The following is a 23,295-nucleotide window of genomic DNA, read 5'->3' as shown; positions in this document are numbered from 1 at the left end:
CGAAGTTGTCAGAAAAATTTCCCACCTCCATTGTCTCGTGGCTGGATAATTCTGAGGTCTGACACAGATTCTTGGGGTTTACCATGATTCAGCCTCCATAACCTCGTGGTAAATTGCTCCATAAACACAACCTTTATTGGCTTCTTTCCTTTCCCTGTCTCACTTCTCAAACCCCTATCAATGCTTCTTGCAATTACATCTCAAGTAAACACCTGAATTTGAAGTCTGCTTTGTTGTAAACTAAAATAGGTTATTACAACGTAAGTTCATGGCAGTTTGGGTGAGGAACAGATCAGAGAATGCAGAGACCACCCTTGTCCTCATCACTCCCCTGACCACGGAATCCTAAATAGGTAGGAAGCAATCCGGAATCTAATAGCAGATGAGTACCTAGGCTCACCAATTAACTTTCTCCCTTATGGCCAGAGAGAATTCTGATAGGCATAGCTATGAATTTCCTCTAGCCAGTCCTTCCTTTTGTCCAGGTGTCATAGGTAACAAAGCAGGCCATGAGTGTGTTCTCATACAAATCAAAGCCAAGCCAAGTATTGTGCTTAATAGTATCTTATAGGAGATCATTTCTTTGGGATACAGTCTAAACTTCATATCTGATCCTCAAATCATCCTATCTTCTAGAATCTGCCTTATTCATCAACTTAGATAGAAACTCATTTGTAAGTAAGAGGATTCAAAATTTGAAAATTTACATTAGTTGTCATTTTATATTTGCAAAAATCAAGAAAATTTATGCAAAGGGTAGGGCATTAGGTATTAGGTAAGTGTAGAGTGAGTGTATTGGACTACACTTTACAGGTATCAGAGTATACATGTTCAAAGTCTATAAACTTCATTAGAATTTAACATAAAATTGGAAATATATCTTTTTTTTTAATTGAAAATATATCTTAACCAAAGTCTTCCTTAGATAGGTGAGTTTTTTGAGCATTGCCTTCCATTACCATCAGGAGATTTACTGTTTATCAAGAAAATTAGACTGCCTTTCAGACGCTCATTGATGAGATGCACAGTGGGGGTAATTTCAGTCCTAATGCTTGATTATGTGTGTGTCCCCTTACAACAAACTTGGACCTCCAAGCTGTGGCTTCTTCTCCCAACTCTTTCCCCTCTGGCTGAACTTCACAATCAAAGTGAAATTTATCTGCTTAATTTAATACCTGCTTTGCTAAATTCATTTATCGTTGTTTGGCTGATTTCTTTCCGAGTGGCAGATATTTGGGCGTAAATATTTTCTATCCCACGTGTAATATGTCGCCCTGGGTACCTTTCATCAGGGATGGCATTAAGCTCTGTGAAATGATGGACTGTTTTCCTTCACATTACCTTCCTCCAGGTAAACTACTCTGTAGTTTAGTAACCGGTTTTCCTTGATTTATTTTTGAAGGTTACTCCATATTCTTTTACAGTACTTTTCTATGAATTATGCATGCTGTTAAGGTCCAACACCCAGCAAAGGCTGTGGACTATAATTTCTCTTCTTGTAATTTACATTATACCACCATAAATGACTTAAGCTTCTAAATTTTTCATTCAGGTGATACAGCTTGATACTCAAATGGGAGATTCTGAAACCAACTGATAATAATGGTGGCTTAGTGCTATTCATTTTGTTTCAAATTTTACGTTTCCATGTGTTTTAATTATAACTCTTAAATACAAATGGAAACAAAAACACATAAACCTACATTCACCCCAAAATGTAAAATACCTAAAATATTTGCATTACCTATTTCTTTTCTATCTGAAGTACTAGGTGAGTTGAGACTCGAAAACAGAAGAGATGTGACTGCAAAAAGAAAAACGGGATAAAAAGGACCTCAGTGTTAGCAAGGCTCATCTTAATTACCAGAAGTTGCCCATTTCATGTATCCGACACATTCAAATATCATTTTGCTTAACTTTTAACTCCTTTATTGCTTCAATGGATTTTGCTGTAGTCTGTCCCCGTACTTTCCCCTATTCTGCTTTTGTCCATGTCATTTTCTCCTTTGGTTACCAAAATCATCATCTAATGGGCTCTTCGTAAAGTGGGCAGCTCAGTAAAGACCCCTTACTGGTCCATCCTTCTTCCTTGTTTTACAGTCCGTCTGTGGGCCCTTCTTCCCAGCGATCACTTTGTACAAGAAACTGCCTGCTTAGAAGCAGGGTGGAGGAAATCTAGCCTAAGAAGTGAACTCTTTGATGAAACAATTGACTATCACTGGTCCCTACTTAGGGGAGCCTACCAAGAACTAGAAAAGTCTTCTGGAGAGAGGAAAAGGAATTCTATGGCTTCCATTTTAAGTTGCAGGGATTTGGGCTGGTTGTACTTTTGCTGGGATGGATTGATTGATTGAGTGATTGATTTTTACTTCTCTCTAAAAAGAGCAAGGTTTAAGGTGAATGCTGCATTCTTCAATAAAGTATATGATAGAGGAGGAAATATTGTTTCAAGTACACCCAGTCTGTAGCAATTACTGGAAATTTTTGCTTCTATATATATTAAAAAAAAAAAAAAAAGGTGAATCTTTCCACATGTCAGCTGGAAGTAGGGAGTTTTAGTAATGGTATGGAACAATCTGGGACTCACTGGCTTTATATACCATTAACTTCCATCCATGTGTGTTTTTGTCCTATGTGTTTGTATGGTGGGGGGATAATCCAGTCTCTCTTGCCCCCAAAAAGTGAATTCCAGTAAAAGCTGAACTTAACTAGGAACAGAAAAAGCTGATGCAAACCTTGCTATTAACTTAATGCACCACAAAATGACTTCAACTAAGTGTGTTTTGTGCCTTGTTTTCAAACATTTATAGTATGATTATAATAATAAGCTTCTTAGAGAAGGAAATATTTTTCTTTTCTAAAAATCATTTTGCCCTCAATCATGAATATTATTTCAAAATTCATATTTACATTCTGTTCTATAAAGTTATTTTTTTAATATTGGTTTTCAACCCACACATAATGCAAATGTTTTTAAACCACCATAATGAAACACAGTGTTCAAATCCATAAGATAGTTCCACTAAGGTAATATCTATTATGCTGCTTTATCTTTTTCTCTTTTTTGTACTTATATAAACACATTTTAAAACTACATGAGTATCTCTGAAAAAAAAATCATATTTAAATGACATGTTTGGCCCAGCAGTGTATCTGAGTGAAATACTTGCATGAGATGCATTATTTCAGTCATTCACTTGTATGCAAATACAGGGCTTGGAACAAAGAGCAATTTTATTTAAGTAAATTACACATAAATTATGCATTTTCAGAAAGTCCAATTTTTCTCCTTTTCCAATGTTCTTTATGGAAAGTATTCTACCTTTTATAATATGTTCCCTATATTAATAGATTAAAGGGTTTGAGTTGTAATTTTGAAGTTGCAGAAAAATATGATCATTCAATGGCTTTTTAAATTCTTCTTACAGGACTTCACAATTCATTTTTTAATTTAGTGATATTCTTTGGAGGTACCACCCCAAAATTACAGAATGTCCTTTCTCTGTTCTATAGTCATTAAGTAAACATCTAGAACTTTGAGCCTCTATTATTTAAAAAAAAAGTTGGGCATCACTACTGACACTACTGACACTTAGGAAGGAAACAAGGCTGGTTGTAGAAGGCTTTATGCAGGTAGGATTAAAAAATGACTTCATTTTCCAGGCTAGAGAAACTCCCTTTGAGTCCAGCTGGAGGTGTCAGCATGGGTCATGTCTCAGTTTATAGATGTCAATTTGATACAGAAACCAAGCCGACCCAGAAGTTAGTTACACACACATATGTACACACGTGTCTATGACTGTGTGTCCCTTCTTACTTACAAAAAGCTATTCATGAACTTTTACTTCCATAACAACACGAAGTTGAGTTCTTCTATTGTCATGGACAACATGATAAAGTGAATTCTGCCATGTTAGCAAATATAGTAATGTTACTTTAACACTAAAGTGTAGGCTTGGTACATCCACACATTGGACACCGCTGGAGCTATACAGAAGGAAGGGACTCTTGTTTCATGCAACCAAGTAGTTCAATCTTAAACGCGTTTTGCCACGTGGAAGAAATCAAACCTAAAAGGCTACACATTATATGACACCATTCATGTGCCATTCTAGAAAACACAAACTCCAGGGCAGATAAACAGATTCAGATCTGTGGCTGCCAAAGGTAGGCTGTTAAGACCTGGGTTGTCTACAAAGTGCCCACACAAAGGGATTTTAGGGTGACAAAATGATTCTGTATGCAAACCATGCATTTCCACAACACCAAGAATGACCTTAACGATATGCAAATATATATTCTATTGCTACACAGAGTTACTGATATGTAATTGATCTGCAAAGAACTGCACATATTTAATGTATATGATTTGATAAGTTTGGACGTATGCCAACATTCTTGACACCATTACCACAGTCAAGGAAACAGACATAGCAAATACCTACTGAACTTTCAATACTCCACCTCCATATCAGGAGATCCCAGATTGGAATGCAGATGATGACAAGTCCATCTAACTACCTGTAGCAAGCAGACTTCTCAAACGGTGCCTGGATTTCCTCCACCATCCCTGGGACTGTGAAGTTAAGATCTCACACCCATGACAATGTTATGCTACATGTCGAATGGGATTTTTCCGATAAGATTACAATTGTGAATCATTGGCTTTCAGTTAATCAAGAGATTCTCCAGATGGATCTAATAACATGAGCAGTTTGAAGGCAGAGATTTTTCTCTAGCTGGTAACAGAAGTTGGGTTCTAAGCAGGATTCACTGCTGACTTTGAAGCAAAGGGGTCAACAATGCTGGCTCTGAAGTGTGAGGGGGACTGGAGAGTAACTTCTAGAAGCTGAGACAGATTGACAGCCAGCATGGCAACGAAGACCTCACACTTACAACTGCAAGGAGGTGGCCGTATGCCAACAACGTAAATGAGCCTGGAAGCAGGCTCTCCCACAGAACTTCCAGACATGAGCCCAGCACAATGGACATCTTGATGTCTGCCTTCTGTGACCTTAAGCAAAGAGCCCAGTAGAGCCCACCTAGCTGAGTGACCTATCCAGCTGTGAGCTAATGAACAGATAGTCTCCGCAGCTGCTAGGTTGTGGTAAAGTTAACACAGCACTGGGAAACGAATACACTGCATTACCAATGTATGGCATATCGTCACCAGAGGTGGTGGGGAGAAAATGAGCTGACCTACACAACTTTGGGAAACAGTGTTCTGTCTGGATATTGAAGATTAAAGACAAAAGCTCTGCACATAAACACTATACTCGAATGGGTAGTTTTGTTTCTCACAGGAGGACAGGCTAGCAATTCTGCAGCTACTTGACATGCATACCAGGATTAAACAAGGAAATAATTTGTACATCGTAGGAGCCAGGTTTCTCATTATCCCAGAAAGAAGTTACTAAAAAGCAAAGGGAGAAGGCTAGAATGCGGATTAGAGTGTAGATATAAATATAAACTCATGGTTATAGATACAGACAGAAATAAAAATAGGAAGTGTATATACATAAAGTAGTATACAAACATTTATTTCCTAGCTCTGGGGGCCTAAAATCAATGATGCCCCAGTAGCAGCAGTGGACAGGCCTAGTACCCAGATTTCATTTCTAAATACCATTTCAAAAAAAGGAACCACTGCTCTTTGGAGAAATGGCTGATTTTGAAATGAGGCACAGAAATAACCTGCAGTGAACATAAAATCTCTTCCTGTATTCAAACAAAACAAGAATTAAAAGAAAAAAGAAAAGAAAATCACACAGAACTGGAGTCCGCGGAAAGAGCCCACAATGGCCAAAGCCAGAACGGTTTTACTGGTAAAATAAATATTGCTGTTATTGGACTACAACCCTAATAATAAAATAAATATTCATGAGTCTGTAGTGATATTGGTCAATGACTGAATACATAAATGAGAGAAAATAGATAATTCTTCCTCCCAGAAGAATGTCAGATAGTAAATGCAGAAGGAATTGAAACCATGCTCCATACAGTCTGTGAGGTTGAACCTAGCAGAGTTTAAAGCTTATTTTTCAGGGAACTGTCCCCCTCTAATCAGCTACTGGGTGTTTCCTGACCTCACTAGCCAACCCACTAGCTGTCTCTGCCGAAGCCTGGATTCGAGATGAACTGATATGGTTCCAGCGTAGGAACAATGGAAGCCTGCATTCCTTGCCCAAAATAAGGAGACCAAGGCCCCATGCCGTTCATACCAGCTCTCAGAGCATGCCAATGGCCCCTTCTCTTTGTCCTAAGATAACCTTCTGACACAAGGGGTTGGATTTTGCCTCGTTCTGATGTTAAGTCTCCACCCCAATGTGAACACGGAATGTATGCTACATCCACGTTTGCTCAATGTACAAGCTCCATCTTTCTTCATGAATAGACATGAGTTCTCCTGGCCTTTTCATCAATATGTGTGTAATCTCAACCCCTGTGATTCTAAAACACTTTTTCTCTTCCCCTCCGGGCAGGCGGAGTTGAGGCATGTCCTCCCGTCTCCCCATTTAGTAGCCTCTCGAGTAGACTTTTGGTCCTGCAAATCTGATGTCTCCATGATTGGCTTTCCTGTGCATTGGGCAGATAGATTTGGGTTCGGTTACAGAATGAAGGAAAGGAAAACCATCATGAGAACACCACAGTAATAACTGTCACAGGCAAAAAATCCAGGGAAGAATGCTAAAACCAGTGGGTAGAACTTGAAGGAGAAGCGAGAGTGCACGCATGGCCGCCGAGTATCTCCAACAAAACGTTTATTAATTATCAGAGTGGTTTTAACCTAAATCTATAAAATCTTTGATGCTCCTCCCCAAGGAGGTATGCCTTGACCATGGTCACTGTGACTGAGGACTAGACTTAGTGAACTGCTTCTAACACACTGATTATGGGAAGGGGAAAAAGAGTAACTTTAGAGCCGAGAACACTGACAGATGCCACTTTACCAAGGTGATCAAGGTAATGTTATTTGTTCCTCCTATGTGACCTCGAAGGCTCTGGCTTCAGTTTTTATGGTGGCCTATCCTTAAAGGAAGACAAAACAATGAGAGAACATTCTGGCTCTTTTGCTTTTTGTGCTACTTGTTGTGATGGTTAATTCTATGTGTCAACTTGCCTAGGCAAAGAGATGCCCAGCGAGCTGGTAATGCGCTGTTTCTAGCTAGGTCTGTAAGGGCATTTCTGGAGAGACTGTCATTGGACTTGCCAGAGTGAGCAAAGAGATCTGCCATCATCAACATGGCCAGGCAGCAGGCAACCCACGATGGCAAACACGTGAGGGAAGGGCAAGTTTTCTCACTTCCTAAGCTGGGATGTCCACATTCTCCTGCTCTCAGAAATCAGAGCTTCTGGGTACCAGGCCTTTGAACTTTGACTCACACCATCTGCTCCCCCGGTTCTCAGGCTTCAGACTCAGACTGACCTACACCCTCCAGCTGTCCTAGTTCTCCAGCTTGCAGAAGATAGACTGTGGGGCTTCTCCAGTTCCTATCATAAGTCTCCTCTTATATATGTCTCTATATAATTGGTTCTGTTTATTTCAGAGAACCCTAATAACATTTATTAACACGTGGTCTTCATACATCCATACAAATTTCGATTCTACAGAAAGAGATTCACAGCCTGGGTCTGGAATCAGAGACATCTTGCAATGATTGTGGAAACACGTGTATAGGCATACTTTTCCTGAAGATAATGTTCATTTCATCTAGAACCAGACATCAGACCCCTCAAAGTGTTAAAAACAAAATAAAAAAACAAAACAAAAAAACCCACAAAAATAGTAGGCTTGAGGATAGCCACTTTTGTTTACTTACCTCTGCAAACAATCTTGTGCTTTTGCAAATAAAATACTTGATCCTTATGTAGAATAAATAAATGGTATAAAATATTTTAATAACTTGGCCCTTTACTGGAAAAAAAAAAGATTATATCTGGATTTGAGAAAGAAATGATTCTCCAAATTTGAGCCTCTAGTTAAGCCAAAATAACAGCCACCATCATTTATAGACAATGAATTTATATTACAGCTCAACATGGACTTTTCTTATGTATTGTTTCATCCTCGTAGAGTAGCCACGTGTCCCGGTTTATCCCTGCTGGCCCAACATATTGTCTCATCCTGCCTGGTCTGGAATTTGTCCTGGATTTTTTATATTTTAATAAGGTATTATTTTAATACTTACACTCGCATAAGCTGGATTTGACAGAGCTGCGCTGTGTCCTTTTAGCTTCTGCCAGAGCCTGAAAATGAAATGTCTGAGTCATAGGTACAAGCAAACAGAGAGCTTAGGGAAACGTGGTTGAATCCGCAGGGTAACTGGCTAGAACCTCTCTCTTTTCCAAGCGCTCTACAGACACGAGGTAATTAACACCTCCTTCCCAAGGACGGCAAGCAGGGCACTCGCTGATAAAATTAAGTGCTCTATGACAGGAGCAGCTAGGGACAGTAACCCCATCAGGTCTTGGGCAGTGATGGGAGGAAAGTGGGATACAAGACTCTTGTTGGTCACTTGGTGTACCAGAGGGCTGTGCATTGGTTTGCTCTGGGGCTTATGAGGAGCGCAAAGCTGCTAGGCAGACAAGGGGTAGTGGGGAAATGACAGGCTAGATGGTTGGTTATAAGTTAGGTACATGAGGTAAGTGTGCAAAGATATAATAGTCTGAAGCTCTTGCTACAGAGGTTTATCACGTGTGTGAATCTATTTCATTTATGTATTTTAATGCTTTTTTTAAAGATTTTTTATTTATTTATTGTCAGAGAGATAGCACAAGCAGGCAGAGTTGCAGGCAGAGGCAGAGAGAGAAAGCAGGCTCCCTGCTGGACAAGGAGCCTGATGCGGGACTCGATCCCAGGACGCTGGGATCATGACCTGAGCTGAAGGCAGCGGCCTAACCGACTGAGCCACCCAGGCGTCCCATTTTAATGCTTTTTCGTTTTGTTTTCAAACCTCAGACCACAATGGGCTCAAAAATTGCCTATTAAATTTTAAAAATCATAAATTTTGAGGCCAAGTGTAAACAGTGTTTAGATCTCACCAACCATAGGAAAACCAGAAGACTCAGATTTGTTAAAGAAGCATTAGGACCTATTTCAAAATCAGTTGCTATTTTCAGAAGACAAACCCAAAGTCACTGATACTCATTTATCTGCAGAAAGCACTCGACTTATCCTTTAGATCAAGTGACCGCCCTCCTAAATTACTCTTGCTTAGTTTGATCCCAAATATTTTCTGTACACATAAAAAGTAAAACAGTTGCTGTTAATATGTTAGCTCCATTGGTAAAATAACAACAACAAAAACAACTCAAGTGAAATGCCATTTCATATCAAGACCATCATATATTTTAAACACAAGATTATCTGTTAATACATTTCAATAAACATTCTGTTTTTTTCCAACCAGTTATTGGAATTAAATTTAAGCTCTGAGAAGTTTGTTTGGTGAAAAGTAAAATACCTGTTGTTACTGTAGATGCTATTATAAATTCAGCAAAGTTTTATTTTGAGGAAAATAGTATCTGATTTTATAGTGATAAATCTAATAGAAAATTCTAGTGGGACACAGAATCTTGGTAAAAGCCACGTTGTTAATACATTAAGAAATCTGTAGATTAGAAATGTATTTAAATTTGGCATTTATCACATATCATATAAGTCATTTCCTTATTGCACTTGAGTTTGGCAGGTATATCTTATCAAACAAACAACCTAATAAGCTACAGTTTCGGAAGTTTTGGAGACTTTTAGGAACTTGCAATTATTGATATGAAGTTTGAGAAGAGAATGATAATGATATTTAATCTTGCAAAATAAAGGGAAAGACCCAAACTGACAGATGAGATATACCAGCATATAAAATTTAGTTTTATCCTTCTATAATAGTATTTTCTTTTATTTTTTTAAGATTTTATTTATTTGAGAGAGAGAGAGAGTGAGAGAGAGCATGAAAGTGGAGAAGGTCAGAGGCAGAAGCAGACTCCCCGTGGAGCAGAGAGCCCGAAGCGGGACTCAATCCCAGGACTCCGGGATCATGACCTGAGCTGAAGGCAGACCCTTAACCAACTGAGCCACCCAGGCGCCCTCTATAACAGTATTTTAGAGTATCCCAAGTTCCCTTTAATAATTGGAAAAATATTCTATTTCCAAGCGATACTGAGAAAACCTGCAATTTGCTAAAACATCTAAATTGGATGAAACTGAGCTCATCTCAACACCTGGGTCGCTCAGTCAGTTAAGTGTCTGCCTTCGGCTCAGATCATGATCCCCGGGTACGGGGACTGAATCCAACAGTGAGCTCCCTGCTCAGCAAGGAGGCTGCTTCTCCTTCTGCCTGCCGCTTCCCTTGTTTGTGCTCTCTTTCCCTCTCTCTCTCTCTGCCTCTGATAAATAGATAGATAGATAGATGATAAGTAAATAAAATCTTTTAAAAATAATAAATTGGAAGAAACATTCAAAATAATCATTAATAGAAACAACTTGTCAAAGTTTTGCTTATATACACAATTGACAAAGAAAAGTACTTTATATGTAGGCAAAAAACCAGTGCCCATGATGCTATTTGGGCTAGAATATTTACATGTCTCAGTGTGAAACAAAGAGACTTGAGGCTGGTAAATTCACTTAGCAGAATTTGTCCTGCCTTTACCCAATGACTGGGCACTTATCATTTTTTCTCAGATTTAAAAATATGATTTATATGCAAATACTTTCATATTTATTAACTATCAAATGTGATTCTGAAGAAGAAAGCAGGCATTTTTATTCAAAAAAATTAATTTTTAGGGGCGCCTGGGTGGCTCAGTGGGTTGAGCCACTGCCTTCGGCTCGGGTCATGATCTCAGAGTCCTGGGATCGAGTCCCGCATCGGGCTCTCTGCTCAGCAGAGAACCTGCTTCCCTCTCTCTCTCTCAGCCTGCCTCTCCATCTACTTGTGATTTCTCTCTGTCAAATAAATAAATAAAATCTTTAAATAAAAAAAAAAATTAATTTTTAGAAACAAGAAACCAGAAAATACCAGATACACATTAATAAAGACAGAGCTAAGAAATAGATTAAAATATATGAATATGAACCAAGAAACATTCTCCTATATGCCCTTTTTTAATGTCTGGATAATCAATATAAAGAGTTTTTTTTTTTTTTTTTTTTTTTTTTTTTTTCAGGGGTGCCTGTGGCACAGTGGGTTAAGTGTGTGACTCTTGGTTTCACCTCAGGTCGTGATCTCAGAGACATGGGATCAAGCCCTGAGCCAGGCTCTGTGCTCAGCACAGAGTCTCTCTCTCTCTATCTCTCTCTCTCAAATAAATAAATAAATTTTTCAAAGAAATGTGATTTTGTTTGGCGTCCATAAATATATTATTCTTAGTTTTATAGAGATTGTTTTAAGAAATAGTTTTAGAACCAAACCATACTACAGATCCACTAATATATACTGACCCAAGTTTATCAGTTAATACATATATAAGTTTAACTATTCACTTACTAAATTTAGACATAAATAAGACACCAATAATTCAAACCTAGATAATTAAAACTATCAGCAAGAGAAATAAAGAAAAAAACTGGGACAAATTTAACTATTTAAAACTTTTAATTTACTCTAAGAAGCGCCATCCAAAATGTTTGAAAAATTAAAAGAATACTAACTCTAGAGGATACAAATGATACAGACAGTGCTTGTATGACTACTTATTTACTCTCAAAAAGCAAACAGAAGACCCAAACCTACTGACAGAGGAGAGCTAAAATGGCATACAAGATTTAGTTTTTCTTTCTGTAACTGTGTTTTAGAGTACCACAAGTCACACAGCTCAAAGTCACAGAGCTAAGATATTGGAAGGTCAGGGACCCAAGCCAAGTCTGTGGAGAAGCTTTTAGTGAGAATTTACGACCTAAAGAACAGCATACCATGTGCAAGAAACATTGATATTATTCTCAATATGCTTCATCAATTCAGAACACAAAGAAAGGAAAAAAACAAGTAACAGAAAAGTGCCTAAGAGGTCCAAAATATCAAGTTTTAAATTAAAGAACCCAGAACAATGACATACAAAATAAATAACATACTGCTGATAAGAGAAGCTTTGAGAATGATTACTGTTTAGAAGAATTTTGAACCATGTTCTTGCAGAGGAAGAGGCAGAAATCCATTCTAGAGATCTGGGCTGGGGCTCTGAGGTTTGGTGGGGGAACTGTGTATAAAGAGAAAAAGCAAAACCAGCACAGTATCCGTAGGAACCTGAGGATTCCTAATGGCCAGAAGACTAGGAGTTGTAGCCATCAAGCAGAATGCTAGATTTTAAAGGCTGTATTAGAAATGCTAGATAAAATAGAAGTATTAAAGCTTCTTAAGCAGGAAAAAAAAAAGGGAGAAAATAAGCCTATAATTAAATCAACTTGACGGTCATTTTCCTCATTCACCCATTCCATAAACATTCACTGAATGTGTCCAATGTACTGAAAACTGCTTTAAGAACAATAAACACAACAGGCTGGGACTAAGGGGTTGGTGGGTGTGATGGTCTTTTTTTTTTAGGGTCCACTTGGCTAGGCTATAGTCTCCAGTTATTCAACCAAAGGTGAATTTGGGCAAAGGTATTTTTGTAGATGTAATTAAAGTCCATCATCTGTTGATTCTCAGTGAAGGAGATTACCCTAGATAATCTGAGTGGGCCAAATTTAATCAGTTGAAGGGCCTCAGGAGTAAAACCTAAGGCTTTTCTGAAGGGAGGGGGAAAAAAATCCCAAATGGTAGCATATTTAAGTAAGATTTGTTCCATTTACACAATGGAAAATTCTCAAGCCTTTAGAAAACGTCTGATGGGGAAAAAATCAATAATAACATAAAATGGCTGCAGAATTTTACCATTAACGCCAAGTCAGAATATTTAGAACAGTAATTTGGAGTTCAAATCTTTCCATAAATAGAGCTGGACTTAAAACCTGGGTCAATCACACGTCACCAGTACATCCATTTATTTAAACTTCCTGAGCCTCCAATCCCACCTCTCCAAGTTAATATTGTTTGTTTGTTTTTAAGATTTTATTTATTTATTTGACAGAGAAACAGAGAGAGAGGGAATACAAGCAGGGCGAATGGGAAAAGGAGAAGCAAGCTTCCCGCTTAGCAGGGAGCCCAATGCGGGCCCCAATCCTAGGCCCCAGGATCATGATCTTAGCTGAAGGCAGACGCTAAACAAGTGAGCCACCCAGGCGCCCTTCCAGGTAAAAACTGTGAGTAAAAGTGTGGAAAGTGCTCAGCAGTCACCAACAGTATGGAATAAATCCTAGTTACTTTGTGAATGCACATTTGATATGTGCGTTCATACATTTATATGAAAAATACACACTGTGTATAATATGCCTATACATACAGCTAATGCATATATACACACAGAGAGCAAGGTGTGTCTGTATTACTAATTAAACTAAAAACACATTAGAAGTATTTTCATTTTACAGTGAATACCAAAGGTAAATCTCTGGTTAGGTTTGTGAGTTCATTTCATTTAGTCAATAAGTATTCATTAAAGTGACTCTATGGTCCAGGCACAAAATGCTAAATACAGGGGAAAGACCAATATATACAACAGCTTTTCTTGCTCTGTTTGTTTTCCAAGTTTTGTATACTGAATTTGAATTACTTTTCAAATACACATAAAATTATTTTTAAGACTAATGTAACCTCCCACTTATTATGAAAGAATATTAAATATGTCCCGTAGATGTACGGGAAAGAAACACCAAAAAGCAACTATAAGGCCCCTTGCTCCACCTGGGATGAGACTAACTCACCCAGAGCCTGCTCTCAAAACAACGGGGATGATTTTCTCTGCTCTAAGGAGATAAGCCTCCACCTTCCATCTACACCTTTTGGGCCAGTCCTGCTATTATTCCACTGGGGTTGCCCGATTGCATCTCCTTTTATAATAGCCTTCGGAGCTGCATGGACAGATTTCTCTGGCCACAAGGCTTCCTGGAAATGTTTTCCAGCAGGATTTGCCTTTACGGAAGCTTATCTCATCTGTGCTAAAGAGGGAGTGTTTATGTGTCTGGCTCAATTACCCATTCCACTACCTTCTGTTTCCTGGCCGAAAGAGGAATTACAAGATATATGATCTGTCTGGCTCTCCTATCGTAGGCACCCTCTGTGTCCTCAGTTTCTGTCTCTGTAAAAGGAGCACAATTGAGCTCACCCTGCTCACTCCCCCAAATAAAATACATTAGCAGTTATTAAGTGGGCTTAGAAATGCAAACATACTGTTCTAATATAAAAGAATGTTATAAATTGTGTGAAGTGACTATGAGCTCATCTCCTTAAAGGCATTTTCCTTTGAGACTGTTGTTTCCATATGTTACGAAAAGAAAGTACCAATTTCACGTAGCTACTACAAAGAGTACCTAAAAATGTTATTTTAAACTACTACTAGAAAATTCTCCTCCCCAAAATGTCAGCGTAGCACTTATCAACAGTAATTTGAAATATGCAGGATGTCAGGGTGAACTATGTACTTCCATCCTTAGAGATAAAATATACTACCTGAGTTCAAAAGCATTTATTCAAATGCCTCTCCTGAGAGGTTAACAGGGCTGCTGCTGCTAGAACATTCGGTGCACTAGATGCAGACCCAAGGAGTTTGTGGTTCTGTTGGAAGATTAAGGACTCTCAGCTCCCCATGTTACTGCCAGCTCCCAGCGTCCTCATCAATCTCTCCCACAGACTGTGGGGGTATTGCTTTCTTACTGCAGTTTTATAAACAGGAGGAAGTGAGCTATTGTTGCCACATACGCTCAAGCCTGACTACAAAAAAACAAATATTCTGACTCAAACTTTGGAGAATAGAAAATTGGCTAAATGCCAAGAAATACAGAAATTAGGTCACTGGGCACCCAGAGAAATGAGTCTCACACAATAACCAAAACAACGAAACAAAACAAAAAACAAGCACCAGTTTATGCCCCAAGCTCCAGGCGCTAGCTCTCCTTGGTGACATCACACAGACATCAAAGGGATGCTACAGAGACCACCACAAAGATAATACATCAGTAGGCATTATTTATTGTTTAAGGTTAGATGTTTATTCCATTGATGCTGTATTTCTCTTACTTTTCCTCGGTGCATTTAATTCATGCCAGAATGAATCATTCCTTTCCCCACGGTCTCACAGCAGGTTGTGTGTCCCTCACTCCATCTTGTGTTGTCACCAGTTTATATCAGCTATTCTCCATCTGTTCTCTTCCCTGGCTGTACCCCACACCTATTGGACAACCTCCCACAAAGGCAGACCTCAGTAGTGTGCCACACTTACTTCAAAAGCACATTGTTATCTGGGTAACCCTGAATTCTACTCTGACTTTTCCTCCAAAAAACTGTTAAAAAACAAGTGCTGGTCTAGGACAAACAAAAACTAAAAGAAATTGCAAACACCAAATCAACCCTACAGGAACTATTGAAAGGGGATCCTATAAACAAAGAGAGAGCCTTAATAGTAACACAAACCAGGAAGGAACAGAGACCATATACAGTAAGAGTCACCTTACAGGCAATACAATGGCACTAAATTCGTATCTTTCAATAGTTTCCCCGAATGTAAATGGGCTAAACGCCCCAATCAAAAGACACGGGGTATCAGATTAGATTTAAAAAAATAAAACCCATCGATATGCTGTCTGCAAGAGACTCATTTTAGACCCAAAGACACCTCCAGATTTAAAGTGAGCGGATAGAAAACCATTTACCATGTTAATGGACGTCAAAAGAAAGCTGGGATGGCAATCCTTATATCAGACAAATTAGATTTTAAACCAAAGACTATAATAAGAGATGAGGAAGGACACTATAATATACTTAAAGGGTCTATCCAACAAGACGATCTAACAGTTTTAAATAGCAATGCCAATTGCTGGGAGCAGGCAATTATATAAGTCCATTAATAACAAAATCAAAGAAACACATTGACAATAATAAAATAATAGTAGGGCACTTAACAACCCCCTCACTGAAATGGACAGATCATTTAAGCAGAAGATCAACAAGGAAATAAAGGCTTTAAATGGACCAGACAGACTGGTCCAGACAGACATCACAGATATATTCAGAACATTCCATCCCAAAGCAACAGAATACACATTCTTCTCTAGTACACATGGAACATTCTCCAGAACAGATCACATCCTGGGTCACAAAGCAGCTCTCAACCAGTACCAAAAGATGGGGATCATTCCACGCATATTTTTAGACCAGAGTGCTTTGAAACTAGAACTCAATCACAAGAGGAAAGTTGGAAAGAACTCAAATACACGGAGGCTAAAGAGCATCCTACTAAAAAATGAATGGGTCAACCAGGAAATTAAAGAATTTTAAAAATTCATGGAAACAAATTAAAATGAACACACAGCTATTCAAAATCTTTGGGATGCAGCAAAGGTGATCCTAAGAGGAAAGTATACAGCAATACAAGGCTTTCTCAAGAAACAAAAAAGGTCTCAAACACACAACATAACCCTACACCTAAAGGAGCTGAAGAAAGAACAGCAAATAAAGCCTAAACCCAGCAGCAGAAGAGAAATAATAAAAATCAGAGCAGAAATCAATGAAATAGAAACCAAAAGAATAGTAGAACAGATCAATAAAACTAGGAGCCAGTTCTCTGAAAGAATTAATAAGATTGATAAACTCCTGGTGAGGCTTACCAAAAACAAAAGAGAAAGGACCCAAATTAATAAAATCATGAATAAAAGAGGAAAGATCACAACCAACACCAAAGAAATAGAAACAGTTATAAGAACATATTATGAGCAACTATATGCCAGCAAATTAGACAGTCTGGAAGAAATGGATGCATTCCTAGAGATGTAACTACCAAAACCGAACAAGGAATAAATAAAAAACCTGAAAAGACCCATAACCAGTAAGGAAATTGAAGTAGTAAAAAAAGTCTTCCAACAAACACGAGCCCAGGACCAGATGGCTTCCCAGGAGAATTCTACCAAACATTTAAAAAAGAATTAATATCTATTCTCCTGAAACTATTCCAAATAATGGAAATGGAAGGGAAACTTCGAGACTCATTTTATGAGGCCAGAATTACCTTGAACCCAAAATCAGATAACGACCCATCAAAAAGGTAAATTACAGACCAATATCCCTGATGAACACGGATGCAAAAATTCTCATCAAAATATTAACCAATAGGATCCACCAGTACATTAAAAGGATTATTCAACAGAACCAAGTGGCATTTATTCCTGGACTGCAAGGTTGCTTCAACATCTGCAAATCAATCAATGTGATATAATACATTAATGAAAGAAAGAACAAGAACCATACTATTCTCTCAATAGATGCAGAAAAAGCATCCTTTCTTGATCAAACTCTTCACAGTGTAGGGATAAAAGGTACATACCTCAATGTCGTAAGAGCCATGCATGAAAAACCCACAGTGAATATCATTCTCAATGGGGAAAAACTGAGAACTTTTCTCCTAAGGTCAGGAACATGGCAGGGATGTCCACTATCACCACTGCTATTCAATATAGTACTGGAAGTCCTAGCCTCAGCAATCAAGCAACAACAAGAAATAAAAGGCATCTGAATCAGCAAAGAAGTCAAACTCTTACTCTTTGCAGATGATATGATACTTTATGTGGAAAATCCAAAAGACTCCACCCCAAAACTGCTAGAACTCATACAGGAATTCAGTAAAGTGACAGAATATAAAATAAATGCACAGAAATCCGTTGCATTTCTCTACACCAACAACAAGATAGAAGAAAGAGAAATTAAGGAGTTGATCCCATTTCCAATTGCACCCAAAACCATAAGATACCTAGAAATAAATCTAACCAAAGTGGCAAAGAATCTGTACTCAGAAAACTACAGAATACTCATGAAAGAAATTGAAGAAGACACAAAAAAATGGAAAAAGGCTCTATGCTCATGGACTAGAAGAGCAAATATTATGAAAATGTCAATGCTACCTAGAGAAATCTACACATTCAGTGCAATCCCTATCAAAATACCATCAACTTGGGCGCCTGGGTGGCTCAGTGGGTTAAGCTGCTGCCTTCGGCTCAGGTCATGATCTCAGGGTCCTGGGATCGAGTCCCGCATAGGGCTCTCTGTTCAGCAGGGAGCCTGCTTCCTCCTCTCTCTCTCTGCCTACTTGTAATCTCTCTCTGTCAAATAAATAAATAAAATCTTTAAAAAAAAATACCATCAACTTTTTTCACCGAAATGGAACAAATAATCCTAAAATTTGTATGGAACCAGAAAAGACCCCAAATAGCCATAGGAATGTTGAAAAAGAAAACAAAAGCTGGGCATCACAATTCTGGATTTCAAGCTCTATTACAAAACTGTAATCATCCAGACAGTATGGTACTGACACAAAAAACAGACACATAGATCAATGGAAGAGAAGAGAGAGCCCAGAAATGGGCCCTCAACTCTATGGTCATCTTCAACAAAGCAGGAAAGAATGTTTTTTCCAATGGAAAAAAGACAGTCTCTTCAACAAATGGTGTTGGGAAAATTGAACAGCCATGTGCAGAAGAATGAAACTGGACCATTTTCTTACACCACACACAAAAATAGACTCAAATGGATGAAAGACCTCAATGTGAGACAGGAATCCATCAAAATCCTTGAGGAGAACAAAGAGAAACCTCTTCAACCTCAGCCACAGCAACTTCTTCCTAGAAACATCTCCAAAGGCAAGGGAGCAAGGGCAAAAATGAACTACTAGGACTTCATCAAGATAAAGAGCTTTTGCACAGCAAAGGAAACAGTCAACAAAACCAAAAGACAACCAACAGAATAGGAAAAGATATTTGCAAATGACATATCAGATAAAGGGCTAGTACCCAAATTTATAAAGAACTTATCAAACTCAACACCCAAAGAATAAATAATCCAATCAAGAAATGGGCAGAAGACATGAGCAGACATTTCTCCAAAGATGTCCAAATAGCCAATGGACACATGAAAAAGTGCTCCACATCACTCAGTATCAGGGAAATACAAATCAAAACCTCAATGAGATACCACCTCACACCAGTCAGAATAGCTAAAATTAACAAGTCAGAAAATGACAGAGGGTGGCAAGAATGAGGAGAAAGGAACCCTCCTACACTGTTGGTGGGAATGTAAGCTGGTGCAGCCACTCAGGAAAACAGTATGGCGGTTCCTCAAAAAATTGAAAATAGAGCTACCCTATGACCCAGCAACTGCACTACTGGGTATTTACCCCAACGATAAAAATGTAGTGCTCTGAAGGGGCATGTGCACCCTAATGTTTATACCAGCAATGTTCATGATAGCCAAACCATGGAAAGAGCCCAGATGTCCATCAACAGATAAACAGATAAAGAATATGTGGTACCGGGAACATAAGGGATGTGTGTCCCACAGTGTAGCCTAGGACAGGGTTGGGATTCTCAGGACCCACAGATTTGTGTCTGCATCACATCACAGTTTTGCTATGACCTCATGGCGCTAGAGTGGGATCTGAGGAGGGCTTCCTACAGGATAGGCTCTCGGGGGACCACGAGAGGGGTTCTCCTCAGACCTGAAGGGGTGCATAGATGTGTTAGAGGAATTGCTGTGTATTCTTCTGGAACAATTTGGTATGGGTGTCACCATCATGGGCGGGGCAGGGGGTGGTTAAAGAGTTAATGCACACACACTCCACCCTCCATGAGTTTGAACCCTGGGGAAATATGCATTGTCTTTTGCCTTTGAAATTCATTGTTTAAATCTGAAGTAGATGCATTATAATAGCTATTTATTAAAGCACAATATTAGGGCTCCTAGCTCTAATTTTACTGATAGGCTTTGACATGAATTTTGGGATCACAAGGTATAAGTGAAAAGATCATATGGCCCTCTGGAAAAAAGCAATGCAAGGTTGGGGTAATTTAGGGACATCAGCCTTTAGCAGTCTTGCTGCTACTCACTCTGCAAAGAACTCCATGGGACTTTTTTTTTTTTTCCTTTTGATGTGGACCATTTCATTCTGTGCTCCTTTTTCCGACTCAGTGTATTTTATAATGATATCCATCATGTCTGTTTGTCAGTTTATGGCAGCTTAAAAAATCGCCTCAAGGCCAGTAATGAGAAGAAATCTTTCCCACTTCCTCTAGATTGTTTTATGTGCTTCACAGTTTTCTGCACCAAATAATAAAAAATAACATTGCTTTTGAAACTGTCCTGTATCTTGCCTCATTTTCTTCTCCTTTTAATCCTTTATGGTTTATTTCGCTTTGCTTTACTATGTTGAGTCTACTGTGCTTTTGTTCATAATTAACAAGATATAAAAGACACGAATACATTCTCAAAGTGGAAAGTTTTCTAAAGACCTTATTTCAGCTAGTGTTTAATCCAGAATTATCTGGAGTTTTTAAAAATATATACTTTTATACATAAAAAATGTTATATAGAGAGATATATAATATATATTTCTTTGTAAATATATAACATGTATCTTTAACAAGATCATCCACACTTGAAGAACTGATCTGTGAAATACAGAAATCAATACATGCTAGCAATGACAGACGTTTAGCTGAGTTCTCAAGAAACTGCTTGCTAACTTCAATATGGAAAGAAGCTTACAGGTTCCTCAGTTCCATTACACTACCACTTGGAACTGACAATCAGTCTTGGAAAGGTCCTCTGTTCCTGGTGCCATCAGAAATATAATGCTGATGATCAGAAGAACTTTAAGGATTTTCCAGGATGGTAAGTCTTTTATTTCCCTATTTTTTTTTTTTTTATCTTAAATCCCTGCCTATCTAACAAAGCAAGTTGTCCATGATTCCATACTTGGATTACCGTTTAGCAGTGCCTGGCCTTTCCCAAAACATCATTGCCATTTCCATTCTATCACAAAAAGCTCCAGGCTACCTTCTGGAGTCAGGAGACAGGTATGCCTTAAATTATTCCAGGACACATATTTTCTAAGGGGTATTTCTAGATCTTCTCTTTTTGGAGAATTATCTGTAGTTAGCATGTTTCACCAGCTATTGATTCTCAATTACTCAGCACTTAACAGAGGATATCCGGAAATTCGGTCTTTCGTGACTGAAAACGGTGTATTAACAAAATTTATTTGTGCTTTTGACCTCAATCTATATTGACCTGAAGGAATGAATGAATGGTAATTGGATGGATGGAGGAATAAACACAGGGACACAGAGATGGAGGAAAGAGGTTTAACTGCTCTTCTTGAAAATATACATATTACATATTCTCAGATCAGATTAATAGAACAAATTACCATGGACAGGGTGGCTTAAACAACATTTACTTCTCACAGTTCTGGAGAGAAGAAAGTCCAAGGTCAAGGCACCAGTCGCCCCAGTGTCGGGTGAGGGCTGCAATCCTCTTTTGCAGGCCACCTTCCCACTGTGTTCTCACATGGTGGAAAGAGAACTAGCCATCCCTCTGGCCTCTTTTTGATACGGCATGAATACCACTCATGAGGGCTCCACCATCAGGACCTAAGGACCTCCGAAAGGTCCTATCTCCTAATACAGATCGGACTCAAGGTTTTAACATATGAATTTTGAAGGGACACAAAAGGACCATTACTATAATAATGTAACATAACAACATATATGTAAAGCCTTTACTCTAAGCTCTGAAACATTTTGGGAAAACTGAGGCTATTTAGTAGTTCATGCACCCACTCACCATGTTTTAGTACAGCTGACTCTGGAATACACAGAGGTAGGGCACTGACATCCCCCACTTTGTGGTTGAAAACCCACATAGAAGTTTTGACTCCCCCAAACTTTAAGTACTAACAGCTTACTATTGACCAAAAGCCTTACTGATACACTAGACAGCTGATTACCTCGTATTTTGTAGGGCAGCAGGGTCGCTCAGTCAGTTAAGTGTCTGACTCTTGATTTTGGCTCAGGTCATGATCTCAGTGTTTTGATATCCAGCCCCACGTCAAGCCCTGCCTTAGGTTCTGTGCTCATCATGGAGTCTGCTTAGGATTCTCTCTCTCCCTCTCCTTCTGTTCCTCCTCCCAGTCTCGAACATGTGTGCTCATGCTCTCCCTCTCAAAATAAACAAATGAAATTTCTTACAGAATACACATATTTTGCATTTGTATTATACTATATTACTGTATGATTACTGTATTCTTACAGTAAAGTAGGCTGGAGCAAAGAAAATATCATTAAGAAAGTCACAGGGAACAAAAACTACACTTACAGTATTGTGCTGTAAAAGAAAATCCACGTACAAGTGGGTAAGTTCAAACTCGCTGCTGTTCAAGGGTCAACCGTACTTTGTGGCCTCTCTCCTTCTCCTCCATTTTCCTTCATCTCAATCCCCCACCCCCAACCAAACACACACAAAAATTCCTATCCATATTTCATCGTAGTAAAAAGGAAATGTGCTTTTCCTTTCCAAAGGAAAGTTCTCCGTGTCTATGTGTGTATTCGTGTCAGCAGAGCTGACCGAAAGGAACTGTTGGTCGCTGCCATCAGAAAACCATGGTAACCTGTCAGGGACTGCCACACATTGCCCACAGCTGCAGGACGTACTCAGCCCCTCTGTTGGATGCCATCACCCACATTAAAAAAAGGAGATTCCAGGCAATCTATGACTTTAGAAGACCCAATACTCATTGCTAATTTTCCTTGCTTTGGGGCTCCATCTTCTCTCCAACACAGGCTTTCAGCAGTTGGTCCTGTGGCCACCGCACGTGGGTCGTCAGCCGCTTCGCCCCTCCCTATCCTGTGATCACCTCCCACCTGTCTTACCCCTCACGAAACCAGCCCAGCTGAAGCACTTCCAACCGATCCACGGAGGCTGGACAGGTGTTCACTGCGGAAATGTCTCCACGGTGGGGGAAATGTCATCCCAGCGGGGATGCTGGAACCACTGGGGGGAAAAGTGAAGCAGATTATTTTTTTCAAGGGCTTAGTCTTTATGCCCTGAGGCTTCAAAAGTGAGCTTTGCGAACTCTTCTCACACTTACTGAAACAAAGAATCCTTCACTCGTGTGTTCTCTCTCATGGGTCAGTGTAATGGCAGTAACAGTCTAGTGAAACTTGAGGTTAAGGCATCATCTCCTAAAGCCATTTCCATTTCAGACTGTCTCTAGATAAAAGCAGCACTGCTCCTTGGGGATAATAATAACAATAATACAATAATAATTATAGCTATCATTGAGAATCTGTTTTTACCCCACATTGTCTGCTAGGAACTGAATGTTCATGTCGCCTTCCAACTTCACATACCGCAGCCCTAAACTGCAATGTAGTACTTG

This window comes from Mustela lutreola, chromosome 16, assembly GCF_030435805.1.
Source record: "Mustela lutreola isolate mMusLut2 chromosome 16, mMusLut2.pri, whole genome shotgun sequence".
Lineage (NCBI taxonomy): Eukaryota > Metazoa > Chordata > Mammalia > Carnivora > Mustelidae > Mustela > Mustela lutreola.
This window is presented reverse-complemented; position numbering follows the sequence as displayed.